The sequence below is a fragment of the Camelus bactrianus genome, chromosome 20 (genome assembly GCF_048773025.1).
Source record: "Camelus bactrianus isolate YW-2024 breed Bactrian camel chromosome 20, ASM4877302v1, whole genome shotgun sequence".
Classification (NCBI taxonomy): domain Eukaryota; kingdom Metazoa; phylum Chordata; class Mammalia; order Artiodactyla; family Camelidae; genus Camelus; species Camelus bactrianus.
In genome coordinates this window covers 27575659-27596193 of record NC_133558.1, presented here as the reverse complement: position 1 = coordinate 27596193, position 20535 = coordinate 27575659, and the positions used below count along the sequence as shown (strand labels likewise).

The window sequence follows — 20535 nt, the reverse complement described above, 5'->3', positions numbered from 1 at the left end:
CTTTTCTTCATATAGCAATTCATTTCCTGTTGAAATACTGTGAAGTACAAAGAGTAAACAACATTTAAAGTAACAACAAGTACTGATAAAATGTCTTGGCTTTCCTGTAAAGTCAGACTCTCTCCTCTCTCCATCTTTTTTTGAGCATCCCTTCTGAATGTTCATCAAAGTTGTGGCTCTTAGTGTACATATCTTCTACAACAGTATCTTAAAGGCTTGAGATTCTTTCAGAAGTCAAAACTATTTTCATAACAATACTAAAACATGGTTGATGTGCAACCAACTGAGTACAGAAACAGATAGCAGAATCGAACTGTCTTCCTTATTCCAGACATTAAAAAGATTTGCAAAAATGTAAAATAAGGCCACTCTTTTCACTAGATTTAAAGTGAGAATTACTGCGGTTTGTTTCTACATCAGAACATTACAGTGACCCCAGTGTGGGCCAGAAAGCCACGGTGCTCTTAAAGGAGAAAGGAGGGTTTGGTTTTAAGAAGGAACACCATCCAACCTTGCCAGTGACTCCACTGATATGTCCAAAATTCAGAATGTTCTTTGTGTTGGTTACTCCCAACTTTGGGAGGACCAAAAGGATCTTTCAGTACAGCCTTTTATTTTTCAGTATTAACTGAGCATCTCTCCCCTCACAGAGCTTCCATCCCAGCCTGGGAGTCCTTTGCAGTGGTCACAGCTCCCTCTTCAGGGGAGTCTCAGAGTTCATGGTCGCTACTGTGGATGTTGAGCTCTGTCTGCTGTTTCTCAATGACAAGTACTGAGGATAGAATGGGAATTGCTTGACATTTTGTGATTTATTGATTTTTTAAAAGGGGGGCACCAAATGGTTTGGGATTTTTTCAAATTTTAAATTTTACCTGGAACCCCAATAAAGCAATAAAGGTGGGCCTGTCCGGTTACCCTTACTGTGGTTGTTTTAATCTTGTTTTGTTTTCAAAGTTAGTGCCGCTTTTGTCAAGAAATTTAACTTAAAAAAAATTCATTACCAACTGTTAGATTTATTCTAATTGTTTTTTATTATTTGAAGAAAAATGTCCATATATGTGTGAGATTTTCATTGCCTGGTGAGTTGCTCCCAAGACCCTGTAACTTGTTTAATAGACTTTTACACAGAAAGAGATTACTTGGCTCATTAGATCGAGTCACTTAAAGATGACTGGAAGGTTAACTAATGTGACCATCAGACTCCTACTCAGCGGCTAGATGTCTTTCATATCACTCACCAACTTCAGCCATTTCCAGATGCAGATGATTGGGAACACCATTAGAATATTAATGGAAAAAGAAACTGACATGCAAAATGTAAATGACCGAAAATTGTCTCTAAAGATTATTTTAATCTTTTTAATGTCCAAGAGTTCTGCATCAAACTTGGCCTTCCAACTTAAGGAATTCTCAGTTGTAACAGGAGTGCCTTGAAATAATTGCTTTCCTGCTCCTTCTACTGCTTCTTTTGTTTCTTTTCATCTTCTCTTACAGTTTTTATTTGATCTGCCATTTCACTTAATTTTTCTTTCACAGCTGTCACTGAAGTAAAGATCATCACCATATCAAGGTTTTCTTCTGCCTATAATGCTAATAATTTTTTTTTTTTAATGCCTGAAACATTATTATCTTTTAGATTTTCCTGGGAGCATGTTTCCTAGAGGGGAGCTTCATCTCAGTAGTTTTCAATGTATGTAAACCTGAGGGTAGTCTGGACAGTTTTACCACTTTCTCCAGCTTCAGATGTCACAGAATGGTGAAGCTGGGTGGGTTTTCTGATAACACTTAGCAGGACTTTGTCCAGTGACGCACTCTGAAGGAGAATGTGGTATCAGAAGGGTCCATTCATATTTTGGGAGACCAGTTCTTAGGAGGGTTGGACTAATTTACAATCAAGCTGTGAAGGAGTTGGGGTAGATTGTTGGGATTGTGTTGTTCCTTGCCGGAATCTCCCATTGTGGCCCTCGCTGCTACCCATGGATGGCCCAGACATCCTGGTAGTGAGTGGCATTGGCCAGGCAGGCACAGCTGCAGGGTTCCCAGCTGGGAGGTCTGGGGCCCAAAGCCAGGCCAGGAGCAACAGCCTCTCATCAGCCTCCATCCACTCCCTTGGCAAATTTCTGAAAGAACATAACTTCTGAGTCCATGCCTTCTTTACTTTCTGCCTAATTCGTGTGTAACACTCCCTTCTACCTTCTGGCCTTTTGGAGCCCCTCAGACCCGTCTTCCCTAGGAAAGCTTTGTTTACAGGTCCTGAATGACCTTCCTGTTCCTTCCCAGTGTTCTGTAGACTAGTAGCCAGAAGCACACAACTACAAGTGAGTTAGTAAAGCAAATAATATAAGCAGGTTCACATGTAGTTTATGTTAATTTATAATGAAAAATACTGATGCTATTATAACAATAGAGCTATATAGAAATAGCATTAAAAATAAAGTGGCTTCTATTCTGTAGAACAGTATTTCTCAAACTTCTGACATTTGTATACCACTGCATGGTTTTTACCACATTCCGGTAACATCTGTAGAGTTACTTAATATTTTTTCTATAAACCAAGTTACTTTTTTTTTTAACCTAAAACTCTACTTGAACCTCATCCTAAAAAAAAAATACCTATGGATTGATGAATTTTCAGTTTTTTTAGTAAAACATGCTGTAATCATACATGACTACTACATTTAAAGATAGCCTCTGGAGAGTTCCATGTTTGGATGAGACAGAGTAAGCACCCTCTGCCCAGTCTCTCACACTGAATGCAGCTAAAAATCTGGAGGGAACAGCAATTTGAGGACTCTGAAAAGTCAGTAGTAGCCAGCGGATTACGGAAGACCAGGATTTGAAGTGCCACCACGTGTCCCCTGGCCTGCACTGAATGCGGCCCAAACCTGGAAGTGGGCGGCAGCCAGGGAAAGAGAGAGCTGCAGGATAAACCCTCTAGCTTTGTCTTGAGTGGGAAAGGAGACTTCTGACACTCAGAGAAAGAGGGGTTGAAACCCCTTCCTTTAAAAAATGTCCCCCCATTTTCTCAGGCCCCAGGCCCCAGGCCATCCACCTTACGCTGCTGGTGCTGACAGTGATGGCGGCAGCGGTCCCAGATGCCAAAGACTCCTCAGGGAGGGGACCTTCTTCTCTGGTTGGAGAAGCTGCAGTCCTAAAAGGGACTCATCATTGTTTTCTTTCTCTTCTTTGTCTTCCTGCTGTCTAGCCCTCAAAATATGGGATAGAATGCAATAACAAAAGCCCCATCTTTCTGGCTGGAAGACAGAAAAGGGAAGCTCTAAGGAACTGGAAAGTACCTGGTAGGGGAGCTCAGGAAAACAACCCCGAAGAGCTGTTTGCGAACTCATGGTTCACCCCCAGCAGCACGTGCATGGATCTGATCCTCAACAGCATACCAAAAACTGTTAAAATTGAACTATGAGATAAATCACTGTTTGGGTCCTAGACTGGCCACTGGGTAGTACTCATGCCAGGCAGATCCAAATACCTCTACAAAGGCTCTGAGTGTGGAACTGATAGTTAAATCATACCTCACAGAAGGGTTGGTTGGGATTTTTGACCTGAATCCAACCCGGTTGATTGCTCACTAAAACAAGAATCAATAGCAACATTTTCCTTAGAATTTAAATGAGATGCAGGATCTCATAATATTCAAAATGTCCAGGATACAATATAAAATTATTCAACTTAGGAAAAGCCAGCAAAATTCAAGTAGTGTGAAAAAGACAGCTGACAGATGGCAGCACTAAGAGCATACCTCCCCCCTACACATTGATTATGTCCTTCCCTTCGATTTGATTGGCAAGCCTAGGCCACGTGCCCACTGCTGGACTTGTGACCATTGCCAGGGAGTGCCATGCACAAACTAGGTGAGACCTCACTGGCCCCACCCCTGGAGCTAGTGCTGGGGTTAGCTTCTCCTGAAGCACGTGGCCCTGTGGAGGAAGAGTGGCTACTCAGAGTAAAAGCAAGCAAACAAACAAAAAAAAAAACACCTACGTTCAGACTTGATGAAAACATATTTAACTTTGCTCTCAGATTTTATAGGAGTTTTCTATAGGAAGGTACAGAGAGGATTGAAAGGAGATAATCTATCATAGGACTCTATAAATTTCATTAAGCCTTTTGTGTGTTTTCCCTTTGTGTATGATTCTATTTTTATTTTTGAGGCAGATGGGTAAACATGCCTCGAGGCTAACTGTCATTTTAGCACCGAGATAAATAACCAGTTGAAGAATACAGATGTAATGAGCTATACCTTAGCCTTTGTAGCTGAAGATGACACTCACTGGCCAGTAATGCTATCTAGCCAGTGGGTCCCCACCAGCTGCCTTAGCTGGTCCATGATTTGCAGCTGCAGACTGTGTGCCGAGTTTGGCATGGTGTGCACCTGCCATCCTCTCTCCGGAAAGAAATACTCCAGGTGCTCATGGATGGCTCCCTAGGTTTATCTGCTGCTGTGATTTCTCTGAGTCCGCAGTGATTCTGTGTCATTTGAAGTTTTGCTTTAGTGTGTCTTCAAAGTGTTTTTTTTTTTCCTTTTCTGCTTGAGTTATCTCTGTTCAACTCATCACACAGCAGTTACTTAGGAATTTCAGAAAGCATGCTTGAGAGAGAAGCTGCAGGAAATGGTGGAGCTTATTAACATTACAAGTTCTTAAAGCCTTAAGTGTGTCAACTTTTGAGTTGTGCAAACATTTTTCATATGAAAACTGAAAGAAGGTAGTTTTAAATTGTAAACAAACCTGCAGCATTAAAATGGCAGGATTGGATTGTGAGAAACTCAACAGTTGGATTCTACTTGAAGAGTGCAATATTGTGATTTATATTGTCATTCTGATGACCAGGATGTATTTCTCATATATTTTTGCCTTTGTCCACAGTTCCTGGCCCACAGTTCCCCAAACCCTTGGGATTTCTTTGGTGTTGAATGATCAAGGTGTCTTTTGTTATGTTAATGTGGTGACTTTTGGAAAGCACCTAAGGAGGGGGCTGATTGCCAGTGGAGCAGACCTGTGAGTAGAGGGTAGAAACCTTCAGTCTCACCCCCTGACCTGAGGGGTGGGGAGAGGGGCCTGAAGTTGAATCCATTCCCAATGGCCAATGATTTAATCAATCATGCCAATGTGATGAGGCCTTCATAAAAACCCAAAGGGATAGGATTCCGCGAGCTTTCACTTTGGGGGAACCAGAATGCTTCTAGGTGACACTGTGCAGGGCCCCAGGTTCCACAGGTACAGAAGTCCCTTTGTTTGGGACCTCGCCCTGTGTATCTCTTCCCCTGGTTGTTGATTCATATCCTTTAAAATCCTTTGTGATAAATTGGTAATCTAGTGAGTAAACAGGTCTTTCTGAGTTCTTTGAGCCATTCTGGCAAATTAATCGAACCCAAAGAGGGAGTCATTGGGAACCTCTGATTTATAACCAGTTGGTCAGAAGCACAGGCAACAACCTGGCTTGCGATTGCTGTGTGAAGTGGAGGTGGTTTTGTAGGACTGAGCCCTTTACCTGTGGAGTATAATTTTATCTCTGAGTAGATAGTGTTAGAATTGAATTGAATTCTCAGACACTCTGTTACTACCCGAGAATTGTTTATTGGTGTGGGGAAGCCTCCACATGTACACACGTTGAACTGGGTCCAGGAACCTAACTTAAGGTGACTGAGAAGAGACAAGAGTAATATCTATACTTTATCTTTGGAACATTTGACCTACGTGGGTCAAGTAGAAGAAGAATCTCCACAGAGAGCAAGGTAGTCATAGTCTTAAATTTGTTGGCACTGCCAGTTTATGATCTAGAGCAAGTCACAGGGTCACTTTATATACTGACTGTCATTTCTTGAGCTCTGACTATGTGCCAGGCATTGCTGTAAACATTTTACATATGCTAACTCATTTAATTCTCACAGCAGCCCTATGAGATAGAATCTGTTATTGTTCCCATGTTACAAATAAGGAAACTTGGGCCCGAGAGATTATTTTCCCAAGGCTATGTATAACTAATAAGGACTGAGCTAGAATTCTAACCCAAGCAGCTTGGCTTGGACTTTCAATCACCATGCTATACTGCCTCCCAGTTTATTTGTAAATGACACACTAAAAATATGGACCATTACTATTTTACAGAGATGTAGGAAGCAGAAAATGAAATAATAAAAGTGCTTTTAGTAAGGAAATAGTGCTATGCAAAAGGAAACTATAGCCAAGAGCCCAACACTGGTGTTGGCAATTAATTACCTTCTCTAGGATTATAGTCCTTCGCTAGAGGACTATGACATTTAGAATTATAGATTCATAAGGTTAAAAGTCCCTCCAAGGCTTTGGTCTAAGAGGACTTTATCTAAAACAGTGGTTCCTAGATTTTTTTGTTGTTGTTAATTTCATATATCTATAAAATGCGCATACATACTCCAACCCAAACTGCCATCTGTTATCATCACCGTAGGAGAAAGGACATTTCACACCAAGAACATTGGAGAGATGTAACGAACAACATTTCCCAAGAACAAAACAGATAGGAGTCTTACCCGGCCAGTGAAATTATTGGTCTAAAGAGTAGTTGGGGAATGTATTAACCTGGACTGGTGGGTTTGGATCCTGTTTGGGTTAGAAGAAATTACCTTGGAGTAGAATGAACTCCCAAATGATTGCATCAGTCATATCAGTTGGAAGCATGTTGAGGAATATACCAGTTGAACTGTAGTTTACCTTGCTTCTTAGTAAAGCTTTGAGTGTTTGCTTTGGCAGCCTAACAAGGTGCCCTTACCTCTCCAGGTTCTCTGTGTTTAGTTCTCATTTTCCCTATGAGACTACAAACTCTGAGGTCACAGGTCTCATTTGTGTTGAACAAATGTCTAAATGCTTTTCCTTAAAAAAAAAAAAAGTTTGGGAAAAACCACATAAAATTACCATCTTATCCAGTTATGGTAAAAATGTGGTAAAAAGCAAAATTACCATTTTAACCATTTGTAAGTGTACAATTCAATAGTGTTAAGTATATTCACAATGTTATGAAACAGATCTCCAGAACTTCTTAATCTTGCAGATCTAATACTCTATACCCTTTTCCCCCTCTGTCCAGCCCCTGGTAACTACCATTATACTTTCTGTTTCTGTGAATTTGACTATTTTAGGTACCTCATATAAGTGGAATCACACAGTATTTTTCTTTTTTTGTGACTGCCATATTTCATTTAGCATAGTGTCCTTAAGAGTCATCCATGTTGTAGCATGTGTCAGAATTCTTTCCTTTTTAAGGCTGAATAATATTCCATTGTATGTATACACCAGTTTGTTTATCTGTTCATTCATTGATGGGGATCTCTCTGACGATAAGTGACACTGAGCATCTTTTCATTGCTTGGTAGCCATTTGTATATCATCTCTGGAGAAATGTCTATTCATGTCCTTTGCACACTAGATTTTAAATTAAATTAGGTTACTTGGTTTTTTAAATTAGGTTATTTGATTTTTTTCTTGTTGAGCTATAGGAGTTCTTTATATATTCTGGATATTAACCCCCTTATGAGATGCATGATTTGAAGATATTTTTTCCGATTCTGTAGGTTGCTTTTTCACTCTGTTGATTGTGTCCTTTGATGCACAAAAGTTTTTAGTTTGATGTAGTCTTACTTCTCTATTTTTGCTTTTGTTGCCTGTGTTTTTGGTATAATATCCAAGAAATCATTGCCAAGTCCAGTGACATGAAGATTTTCCTCTATGTTTTCTTCTAGGAATTGTATAGTTACAGGTCTTACAGTTAGGTCTTTAATCCATTTTGAGTTAATTTTTGTATACAGTGTAAGATAAGATTAATTCCTTTGCATGTGGATATCAGTGTGGATATTGGCATTAAGTGTAAAACTTTAGAACTTTTTTTTTAGGAGAAACTACAAGAGAAAATCTTTCTTATCTTGAGATAAGAAAGGATTTCATAAAGTATAAAATTATAAATGGTATATCACATGATTGCATTAACTATAAATCTTGTCCATAAGAAAAGATACCTTACACAAAAGACAAGCCACAGGCTAAGAGGATTTTTACGACACATCTAACAGCAGAGGCCTTGTGTCCAAAATATATAAAGAACTCCAATCATTTAATAAGGAAAAGACGAACAACCCAATCAAAAAACAGTCAAAGGTTAGTTGAGCTCTTGGAATAGGTGATACCTATTATTTCGTTGCTGCCAGTGTTAGATTTCTCCTGATAGTGCAGTCAAAGCAGTTTAGTTCTTATTGGTTCTGGTAAGTTCTTATGTGAGTGGTAGGTGTAGTGGTAAGTCTATGTTTTGTCAGTTCACAGAGAAAAAAACAAAATGGCCAACAGATATATGAAAAGATGTTCAACCTGAGTCTAGTAATCAGGAAAATGCAAACTAAAACAGTGAGATGCCATTTCATCAGACTGTATAAATCTAAAACTTGAACAGTGATCACTGACACTGGGTGAAGAGCAAGGTTTGGAATCTATAGTGCGGCTCAGCCAGGTGCTAGCAGTGTCACCTTGAGAGGTTTCTTTGTCTTTCTGAGCCTCTTTATTTGTTTAAAGATACTTAAAATGGGGTTAAAAATCATCTCATCAAGTTGTCATGAAGAATAAACAATATGTATTGTTTTAGAGCAGTGCTTGCATGAAGTATGTGTTTAATAATTGTAATTGATTTAATTATTTATGATGCCAGTTAATTATAAAAATAACAAAAAGTATCAAGTCCCACCCAAATTTTGTCCAGATGTGTTCTGCTTGGAGAGATCCTAAATAGAGAGCCACCCTGAGCATGCCAGCCAGCTGGCTTTGCACTCCATGCCCCCCAGTGGCATTGCCTTAGAGAAGTCGTAACTAGGGTCTAGACTTTAAATGTTCAGTTTCTCAGTTGTGAGAACAAGATATATTGAGCAGCTTCTTTGGAACTGGCTTACGCGGTCAAAATAATCAGAGCAAAGATTCACTTACAGTGAGAAATCTAACTGGTAAGCACACCAATACTTGAATTTGCTGGTTACTGTATTCTCTTCCTGAAGGCGAGCTACATGGAAAATCCATTTTGGTTCTCTGTGGAAGGAATCAGTGCCAAGCGAGTCTGCTGAATGGTTATAGTGACGAATGGTATCAGGCCTATATGTGAGATCACCAGGCTCATTTTTTGTATTTACGAATTGGGGGACCTCCCCTCCTCGGCTGTGTGGAAGGAGCACTGCCTAATTATTGCCCTGAGGACGCCCCCTCACATTGCTGGCCTCCGGTCTGTGGTCACGCACAGGCTGACAGTCATTGACAGATGTATTCTTCCTGGCTCTCTGAGGTTATACCTGGCTCACACTGATTGGGCTTGGGGGTCACCAGAACTCCATAGTCACTCAGACCTCAAGATTTTGGTGTTTTTAACAGATGGATTATTGTGTCCACTCAGTTTTCTTCTTCTGAATTTCAATCTCAGAATATAAAACATTATCTGCAGTTTTGGAGACATTTTATATCATTGCCATGTATGATCACAGAGTGAAGATACCTTATTACTTATACCTATTCCATGGCATCGGCACCTTAATGGATCCTGCCCCCCTTTCCATTAAAGTCCAGGTCATATGGGGATCAGTTCTGTGAGACATTTTCTTTACTGGCAGACTCATAAGCTGGCCTCTTAGAATTAGTAATACATAAAATGGTCCCTTAGAGGTCTGTTGATTGGTCTCTTGGAATTTGTAAATCTACTATTTTGCTTCTGCCAATATTAGATGTCTTTTTTTTTCTGATAGTTCCTTTAAAGCAGTTTAGTTCTTATTAATTCTGGTACGTTCTTGTGTGAGTGATAGGTATAGTGATAATATACATGTTTTGATAAATTGACTGTAGCCGAGTTGGGTGGTTTGATGGGGACTTGACCTTTGGCTATTGGCTATTAGTGACCATGACTTAAAAATAACAAGCTGAAGTTTACTGAGATGTCAGACTCAGCACATGTTCAGAAAGGAAAAGTTTAACTTTAGAGTAGTTACTTTTCTAGTTATTCGTATGTGTTCAAAGCTACGCTTAATGAATCACATACATGCCTTGTTTCATTATATCTGAGTGGTAATATGACTTGATGGGTATGGACAACATTCAGCGTAGTTACTACAGGCAGCATGGGAAGGACGCAGGAAAAATGAATTCAATGTTCTCATGTTTCTTAGGGATCTCCCTCCCTGATATCCAATACCCCTAAAGGCTCAAGTTTTCTGCAGGGTCTCAGGCCCTGATTCATACTTTTCTTTCACTCTTTAGTTTCTTCCTTACTGCATTTAGCTATGCAGTGTCCTGTCCCTCAGCATCCTGCTTTCAGCTTCCTGCTATGGTAAACTAATCTGCACTTAATCATTAGCAATTGAATGGCTTTATGTGTTTCCCTTACAAAATTCTATATTTACCTTTAATGAGGATGTCAGTGCCTTGATCCAAATGGTGGGACTCACCGGCAGACCAGAAGGCTGATGGCTTTAAAATAGGGGAAGAGGCAGCCGGGACTTAGGGATTTAAACTACATGAATTTCGTTGCCTGGGTGTGCACAGGCCTTCTGTTCGCTCATGCCAGCTCACTACAGTTGAGTTCCCAGAAGTACTTCTGCTTTATTCTTATACGAGAGATGAGGGTTCATGCACAGTTCACGTCTTTGAAATGCCTTCTATGCCTTATTTGAAAGAAGGCCCCTTTTATATTTTTGCCATGCAGCACACTCTGTTGGACCTGTAAGTATTCAGTGGGCATACCCCCGCTGGAGAGTGTGAGCCAGTTTCAGTTATATGGCCAGCATTTTATGGTGCTCTGGGTTTGTTTTTTTAACATCTTAATAGGACTTTTACTATCCTTGTGCTGTGATGCTATTAAACATGTTTTAAAGACCTAAGAGAAATAGATAATAAATAATAAAACTCTTTAATTTGTTTGGAAGGGTAGTGATTTTTCTCATTTTTAATATAAAAATATCCTCCAATTTCTTGTTTAAGAAATTTCAGAATGAATGCCTTAAAAGATGAAACTGTCTGGGTAAAGTCAAGACCAGACAGTCGGTTACTGTAAGCTGCTCAATTAGCCAGCCCGACCCTAGGCCCGGGGAAAGCAGAAGTAGCTTTTGGGGGATGAGTGACAAGGTGGGCAAGTCAGCCAGTACTTTGTTTAGAGTCAGTCACTGTCACAGTACAGTTCCACGGCCATCTCATTTGAGTCTCCCTCAGAACAACTCTTTTACTGCTCCCTAATTTTACAGACTTGAGAAACCGAGGCTTCTAGTGTACCTCTGATACTTGGAGTGGTATGGAGGGAGGGGTCCTCCATCATCCAGCTTCACATCCCAAAACATACCCACACTCTTACTCTCACATTCCTTCATAGGCACTGGTGAGTACTAAGAAAGAGATTTTGCTGACCAGTAAGCTGGAAGAACATTAGAAACTGTCCATAAAGGAAAGGAAGATCCTGTTGAGAGTTGAAGGAATCTGCCCACAGATTTCCCTTCTATTGACAATTTTCGGTAGTGCCCCCCCCCCCCCGGGGAAGCAAAGTAGAAATTACCTTGGTACCTTGGCTGATGTGAAATTTCCAGTGATTGACCCTTACCAACTGAGGCTCTGCTCTATAGCCCCTTGCAACAAGCCGAAGAGGTCTGCACTCTGGTGGTAAGCTTGTGGAGAAGGGAGCGGGTTCCTTTTGCACTGATTGGTGCTTCTAGAATATAATCCCTTAGGTTCTCCGTATGCCATAAATACCATTAGACTGCCTGTCCCTAAATCCTTTTTTCTAATAAAGACGTAATAAACCATATATGCTCTGTGCTTATGGTCAGTCATCTTGCTGATGCCTGAATTTTTAAGATTATTGAAATAGTCTCCTCAGTGCTGTATCCTTTTTGAAAATAGATAACACGTGATTTTTTTTCTCCCAAAGGTATAAATGTTGATGACTGAGTTTTTTTCCCATCTTCACGCCCAGTTTGCTACCGCAGGGCATGTGGTGTTACCAGTTTCTTGTTTATCCTCTTAATTGCATGTGAGACAGAAAGAGAGAGAGAGAGAGATTGTGCCTGTGTAGTTTTTTCAGTTTTAATGGCGTATTACATACACCATTCTATGCCTTTTCTTTTTTCATATACGTATTTTGAATTGTACACATAGGCCTGCCTCTTTAAAAAACAAAACAAAAAACTACTGGTGGTTTCAGTTATATGACCAGTTTATAATTTATTTGGCCTGTTCTCAATTAAAGTGCCTGAGTGTTTTCTTTGTAGCCTCCAGTTTTCTCCTTTTGTGTGTATGTAACAAATACCTCTTTGTATTTAGCTTCTTCTTTTTGGAGATTTGTCTTCTTTGCTCTTGAAATAAAGTGCTCATAAGTTGTGTCTCCATTCATGCAAAGTATGATGGACCTCCGTCCCGACAGATGTGCTTTGGTGTATTGTTGGAGAAGGCACAGGAGTAAATATACTGCTGTCATTTTAAGAAACAGGACATCAGAATGATGGGGTTTCCTTTCCTTAGAACAGCTGCTGAAATCACGAATGCTGGCATCTAATCCTGACGATCCATTTGTAAATTCTAGTCAGATTTATTTTCTATTCACAGAAATTGTTCCTTTTTTTCCTTCTGCAGGCAGTTCCTAACGTATATGTGTGTCTTCCATACAAATGGCCATGTGTGGAAAGCCCTCTTCAGCCATGTGGGGAAAGTGGGAGGAGGGAGATTCCCAGTCTCACTGCCTGGGTCGCAGCTGGGAAAGTAGTTCTTGGCATTTCACGTTGAAACTTTGAATTAATTTTCTCAGAATAGTGCATTTGATGGTTAGCTTCCGTTGTGATAGCACTAGTATTCTGGGACGATGGCAAGGCTACGTGACGGGCCAAGTAGGCCCTTTAACTGGGCCGAGTGCTATTCGCAGCATTGCTTCTATGAGAATATGTATTCCAGATTCTCAGCTGGAATACAACCTGTCGGTCAATGTTTGTGAATATTGTACTGGATCTGTGTGGCCCAATTTTGCTTTGCCAGACATCACATGGCCTGGGAGTAACCTTTATCTGACTGGAGTCAGACAGAAATATTTGGATTTTTTAAAACATAATTTTTTACTACTGTTGGCTGTGACTACAGTGAACCTCAGAAAGGTATAGGATGTGCTCCTTGCCACCTGGATGATCAGAGTTAGTGAGGAAGAAGCAGAATTGCAAAAAAAAAAAAAAAAAAAAATTAAGAGACTTTCTTTCCTAATGAAGAAGGTAGTTTCAGAAAGAGAGCATTAGACTAAGCAAGTACATTTCAACAGATGACTAAAGTGACTTTGTGCCCCCAAAAGACAAAGATACTCAGGAAATTTCTGTGGGCCAAATTCTGGTGAAGTTTTTGAAAGAAATTTTGTGGGGCTGCAAAGCTGTCGCCACCTGAGTCTAAAGGGTGTACTTGAGGCCCAGACCCAAGGACTATGCAAGCGATCTGTGACTGACACTGCTTTGACTGGGTGTGTCGTGGCTGGTGGGGAGGTAAAATGACAGATGTCTCACAACTTGTCTAGTTGGTGAATGGTTCATATCTTAAGGTTTTCTTTTGCTATCAGAGAATATATATTGTTTGCTTTCTTTGTCTTTAAAATGTTTTTATGGAACTTTTCAAGCATATACAAAAATAAAGAGAATAGTTCATTAACTCCATGTGCCCATCAATCAGCTTCAACTATTATGAATGTTTTGACAATCTTGTTTCATCTCTCTTCCTGCTACATTTTCCCCCTAGAGTATTTTACAGCAAATTCCATACATCATAATATTTCACCTGTAAATATTTCAGAGATGTCTCTAACATAGAAAGACTGAAAAGATACAGCCACAGTACCACCATCACATCAAGCTGATAATTACTTAGAGTTCCCTAATACTTAGTCTATGTTTAAATTTCTCTAGTTTTGGACCAGAGGTGGTGGAGAGGGAGGCTGGAGGAAGGATTACAAAGGGACAGGAAACTTTGGGGGCTGAGGGACATGTTCTTTATTTTGGTCGTGGTGATTTCACAAGTATATTCCATACGTCAAAAGGTATCTAGTTGTACACCTTAAATATATGTAGTTCATTGTATGTCAATTCTACCTCAGTGAAACTGCTAAAAAATAGAGTGGCATAGGGTAGAGGCAAACAGTATTTTAAAGCATTTTCCCCAGTTACCTCAAAAATATCTTTTATACTTTTTTGTTCAGATCAGGATCTTGGGGGGTGGAGGGTATAGTTGAGTGGTAGAGTACATGTTAGCACGCACAAGGTCCGGGGTTCCATCCCCAGTACCTCCTTTAAAAAGTGAATGAATGAATGAGTGAATAAATAAATAAACCTAATTACTTCCCCTCCCAAAAAACAAACAAAAGAAAAGAAAAGAAAAGAAAAATCAATATCTAAATAAGAACCACACATTGCATTTGGTTGATATGTTTCTAGATTTCTTATAATTGATAGCAGATCCACCCACCCCCACATTTTTCCTTCATGTCATTTGTTTATTAAAGACTCTAGGTCATTGATCCTGTAGCATTTGCCACACTCTGATTTGGTGATTTGGCTAATTGCAGCCTTATGGTAGCATGTTCCTATCTCCTACATTACTTATAACCTGGTGTTAGATCCAAAGACTTTGCTGGACGCGGGTTCAGTTCTCTTAGCAAGCATACTTTATGGATACTGCTGCTGTGAGCCTCTTGTTGCGCTGTATCAGGGAAGCGTGTGATATCTGGTTGTCCTACTTTCAATGTAAAATTGATTAGCAGAGTCCAGTGCTATCAGCCTTAACCATCCATTGTAAAGTTTCCTGTCAGCTTTCACCTAGTAGTTTAAGGAGCTACTGCCTAGATCCATTATTTCATTAGGGATAAATTACTCACTTGTGTGTGTAGGTGTTTCTGTGTAATTTTTAATATATTGAGGTGTAATTTACATACAATAAACTGCACATATTTAAAGGGCACAATTCAAGAAATTTTGACATATATATACACTTTGACATGTATACATTTTTGATGACTGTCTGGCTGCTGTAGAGAACATAACTGTTTGGAGGCATACTGCAGGGACAAACCATGATTTTGGTGGTCAGATATTTGAAGGGTAACCCTGATTCTCTCAGAGGTAGAGAGAGAATTTTTCAATGTGGCAGTGGAGTAGAAGAGGGAACCTTTAGTTTAGACCTTGCTTAACAGTAGCTTGTCAGGGAGATCATACTTAAACAGCACAAGGTTGTAGCAGGTTGGCCCCTTTGATCTGGAAGCAGCACAAATTACTTAGCTCTGAAGCAGACCTGTTGAATCCTTACACAGCCAGCCTGGTTATCCTCCACTCTTGTCTGCCGCTTCTCTGCAGAGTCACAGGTAACATTTCTAAGTGTGAGTGTGTGTGTGAGTGTGTGTGTGTGTGTGTGTGTGTGTGTGTGCGCACAAGCGCACACACTCCCAGTATATTCAGTATTTCTCTGAATTTAATATGCTCAGTCTTCTTTGGCCACTTTGCCCCCAGCCTACTATCCTTCTGGAAAAAGAGATTAGGTTTTAGGCACAAACCTCTTTGGCAAGAGTATTAGATTAATGAATCAAAAAGTCTGATCCCTTGAAGGCCAGCTAGCTTAGCTTTGTTCCACAGATGGCATCTCCTTAACTCCCTGTCCGTCATCTTACAAGTCTTGATCACCAGGAGACTTGGATGAAACCGTGTGTATAGCTCAGTACATGATCATCACTGATACCAAACAGACAAACAAGTGCAAAACACGTTCAGAAGCTTCATCCTGCAAATAGCATTACTAGTAGCATACCGTGATGCAGGTATCAGAATGTGAAAATGGCCTGAGACAGCCTCTGCAATGAAATGGAAAGATTTTATATTCAAAACTATTTGTGGGACTCTGTGAATGTACCAAAAAGTATTGAGTTGTGTGCTTTAAATGAGTGAATTTTTTGGTGTGTCAACTATATCTCAATAAAGTTGTTTTAAAAAAATGTTTGTGGAAATGAAAATACATTAGTGAATAGAAATGCTACTTGACGTTCTAGGGACAGGTGAAATCACTGAGAAGAAAGTTGTGGACAGAACCTTAAGGAGAGTCTGCATTTCAAGGAAGAGACACACACGTGTGAAAACAGAGAAGGTATATTTACAGACGTAGGAAGAAAACCAGAAGAGAACAGTAGCCTAAAATGCAGCCGAGGGTGCATGTTCAATGACAGAGGCAGAACAGATGTGGATGGGGACTGAGAAAAGGCTGATGAACTCAGCTCTAAAGAATTTGCAAAGGCCTTTGAGCAAATAGTTTCTGTGAAATGAAGGTGTTAAGGAGCGAGTTGTGAGGAAGATGGAGCTGCACATTACTCTTGCCAGAAATAAAGTAGGTAGAAGGAGAAAGAGCCTAAAAATAGTGTCAAGGATAGTCTAGAGACAGGGCAAACTTGGGTCTGTTTTTTAGACAGGAGAGACTTGGGTATATTTGCAGCTGGAGGGGAAGGAGGTAAACAAAATGAGCAGAGACCGAAGGTACAGAGGGCTTACACTGGCTCATACTCCAGTTAGACAAGTTGGGATTTGGCGCAGAGCACAGCATTCGTACTGCGATGGTAGTCTTTGTCATCACCCTGCTCGGTAGCAAATCAGGGTTGTGTGCAGGCTGGCTGCCTAGATGAACTCTACTCCTTGTTCACTGAAGAAAGCAGATCCTAACGCCAGTGAGAGAAACTTTATCATGCGGACATAACCTTAAATCTGCTGTAACACGTGATTAGACAGACTCATTCTTGAACATCAGCGCTTGATTTCTGACACCAAATGAGTGATGTCACACATCAAGAGGCTCGGGCACACCCAGCACCTCGGCACATCATCGCCTGTGGCCAAGAGCTGCTGCTTAAGTGGCCTTCTCCCTCTCCAGAAACACATTTTGTTAGAGCTTCTAAACCTGTCTCAGAGAATTCAGCCTCTGCGGGAGTCTCTAACCTACAGGTTGTCCTCACCCACCCATCCCCCTACCCCCACCCACCCCACATTCATGGTAGGGAAGGGGAGAAGGGGAAAGGGCGGCAGCTGTGAGGACCCTGCACCCCTTTAGCCATCTCCCCCTCTACACAGACACCGCCCTTAGCCAAGGATTAACCTCACCCTTAAAAATTCATTTTTAACACGTGTTATTTGTAAAAATGTGTTCGCTGTGTCTTCAAGCACTCTGCAGGTTTTGTGGGCCATGTGACGTAGGGTACATGTAGTAGGTTGGAGGGTTAACATACCCTGCACTGTCGCATATGGCAGTGAGCAGAATCGCAGATGTTGACGATACCACGTAATTAGTATTCTTTTATGTAAATGAAGGCTGTCAGCATGTTACCATAGTGTCTGCTCTCTCTGAAGCTGGAATTTATGCCACTTGGTCTCACCAAGACCAGACAGGATTATTTCACTATCCTTAGTTAAGAACTGAGAAGAAATCAATACAATAAGAGGGAAGAAGTGGAAATCTCCCCCAAGTAGATTTTTCTAAATTTTGCTTATTTTTGTTTTTTTATTTTCCCCCCAGAAATTTTATTTCTGGTGATGCCATTACACATTTAAGATAGGCTAAGAAATTTGCTATTTGAGAATTATTGGAATAGTCCAATTAAAAGATCATATTTTCAAGTTATAGAGTTTTGAAAGGTTTTGTAGTATTCAGTTGTCTCTCTCATACAGAGACTTTTAAAGTATGGTGTGATAAATCTAGAAGTTTCTCATCAGAACAAAAGGCAAACATTGAAAAGATTTCATTACTTTCTTTTACTATTTGATGATATTAACTATAGTAGAATGCTTTTAAATATTGATTATGGTTTTTAGCTCCAGTTGATTCAGATTTTTAAAATAAAACTATGATACTTAAAGAAGCAAAAGCTAATATTTTGTCAGGTTTGCTTTCCCTGTGTGCAGATTGATCCAGGGTGTGCAGGACATTGACTTACAGTTACTTATCTCCTTAATGATGGAGAACTGTTAGGGCACATCATGTTTGTTCCCAGTTACACTGCAAGTCTGTCTCTTTTGGATACTGAGTGCCTGTCACACTGGATGATATATGTTTTAAGTGGAAATGTTAGGACTTCTGTGACCTGTGGAGATTATGAAGGAAAAGATGTCCATGTCAGAAAAATGTAAAATAGATTTCCTCTGTATGCGTGTGGATGTTAGGCCTTGTTGTTAAATAAAGTGGTCAGAGGGTGTATGAGAGGTGGGTGAAACATGCGGTCTTTCTTGAACTGAGTATACCCAAGATTCTGTTCTCTTTATTCTCTATTTTCTGTGTTGGCTTTTCTGTCACTTTTGAGTGATTTCCATTTCACAATCAGATGTGGTTTTCCCCTAGAGAAGCTAGCCTGCCTAGGTTAAATCAGTGTGGTGAGGTGCAGAGTAGCCCTGTGTTTTCCTGAATGGATTTAGTCTGCCATATGGCAGGTTAGTGAGTTGCTGCGACAGATTTATAATGGATAAAGGGCTTGCAGGAAAGGATGTGCGTGATCAGCAGATTTATAGATCAGAAAATGAAATCAGAAGAAAGAATTTCCAGAGTGCCCTTTCCATTTGACAGCTCTCCATGGAGAGGGTATGGAATGGTTTTTTTAGTGTTTTTCTATTTTGGCTTTTGGTTGTTCCAGCATATTTTTTCTGACACACGAGTTGATTTCATAAGGCATCAGTGTTCTGGGTGTTGTGGTGTTGTCCTCCTGTTCACAGAAATACTCTCTCTTTGTAGGATTTGAAGCTGTGCTGTGTTTCATGTGATAAGATCTCAGTAGCAATTAAATTCCTGAAGACACATCAAGGCTCCTGTGGGGCTAAAATGGGGATTTGTCAGGTTTTGAGTTATAAGAGGCTATTCAGACATGATTCAGCAAGTACTGAATCTTTCAAAAGAAAGAAAACAAAAAGAAAGGCTGTAGTGAGCTAAAGACCAGTATGCCCTGATGTATTTAAAAGTCTGTGCTATCTAATACTGCAGCCACTAGTCACATGTGGCTATTTAAATTAAAATTAAATAAAATTAAAAGTTCAGCCCCTCAGTCTCACTAGCCACATTTCAAGTAATCAGTAGGCACATGTGGTAGTTTGTGCAGTATTCAACAATGCAGATAAAAGAATGTTTCCATCATTGCAGGAAGTTCTACTGGACAATGTTGGTCTAAGTGAAAGATCTTGAGAAATAAACTTCTTCTTTTGATTTCTATGAGGAGTTCTTCATCCCTATATAACTTACTGGATTAATACAGCAGTTCTAAGGTTTTAATATACAAATGAATCATCTGTAAAGCTTGTTTAAAATGGAGATTTTAGACCCCTCCCCAGAGTCAGTTTCATCAGGTTTGGGGTCATAACTAGAAACCTGTACATATGACAGGTATCCTGTGGAATTCTGATGCTGGTAGGTGGTTCAGAAACTACATTTTGAAAAATATTAAATTATTGAGAAACTTGAGACTTGCCAATGTCTTGATTTCTTTCCCTTTTCATTCTTTGTGTGTTCTAATTTGGCTGTGCCCTACAAAAATAAACAGAAATGGTTATTTTAGTACCATTCCAGGCTGTGTGGGAAGGTAATTCTGACAGAACACCTTTGACCACTAAGAGTTTAACACCCACAAGTTTTGAAATTATAAAGGTATAAAAAAAAAAAAAAAAAAGAAATACAGCACATGATCTCCTCTGAAGGAAACTATAATCTAGTTAGGAAATGGATAAATGAGTTAAAGGGCACTTGGCAACTAGTCAACAATTAGAAAAATAATATAGTAGAAAGTAAATCCTCAAAATGCTCAAAGGAAAAGCATGATCTGACTTGATTGAAGGTAATCTAGGTTACTTTCCTTTGTATGATTTAAGGGTTTTTTATATGAGGACATGACCTCTGCCATTTGGAATGGGCAGTTTAAAAATGGGAAAGATCTCTAATTTGGTCCTGTGACATATTTGTGAGTAGGTCCAAGCCAAAAAAGGTATCTGGAAAATCAACTAAAGGGACCTCTCAGAGTGCGCTGGATTTAGAACTTCTCTGGGTGATCCCATAGTCATAGAACTGCATTTGCTCACAGAAATGAAAGTGGACAAGAAATGGAGGTGAAGGAAGTTCACTTTATAAGAGGAAATACCTTTAGGTAATTTTAAGTATTGGTATTAGGAAAAAAAAAAAAAAAAAAAACAAGACTCTCAAGGTTCCAAAGAATAAAGTTTTCTTTAAAATAGTTGTATAGCCTCTTCCTTGGAGAAATTGCCTATTAGTCTTCTCCGATGAACAATATTGAAGAAGCAATATGAGAAAGGAAAAAAAATTAAAAAGCTCAGTAGTTCAGTATGTTATCACTGCTTTAAAAAAAATCTTCACATATATCATCTGAAAAGTTTGCTTTTTCCTTTTGTCTCAGTAGTTTAGTTAAATACTGTAATACCAGTAGCCACTTCACCTCTAATCCGTCCTGAGTCAAATCTGTCTAATTCTGTACGTATCTGTTCTTTTAGTAGAGAAGGTG

The 20535-nt window shown here is 39.7% G+C and overlaps 2 protein-coding genes across 3 annotated transcripts in view; both read left to right on the top strand.

Moving 5' to 3' along the window:
- MED20 (mediator complex subunit 20) overlaps positions 1 to 20210 on the top strand; it is a 53735-nt gene extending 33525 nt beyond the window's left edge. Inside the window, exon 6 of the transcript XR_006721390.2 lies at positions 651 to 20210. The gene's annotated coding sequence lies outside the window, so the exon portion shown is untranslated. The remainder of the gene's footprint in view (positions 1 to 650) is intronic.
- The window catches only part of USP49 (ubiquitin specific peptidase 49), a 56993-nt gene that overhangs the window by 24835 nt on the left and 11623 nt on the right, over positions 1 to 20535 (top strand). The gene's annotated exons all lie outside the window — the stretch shown is intronic.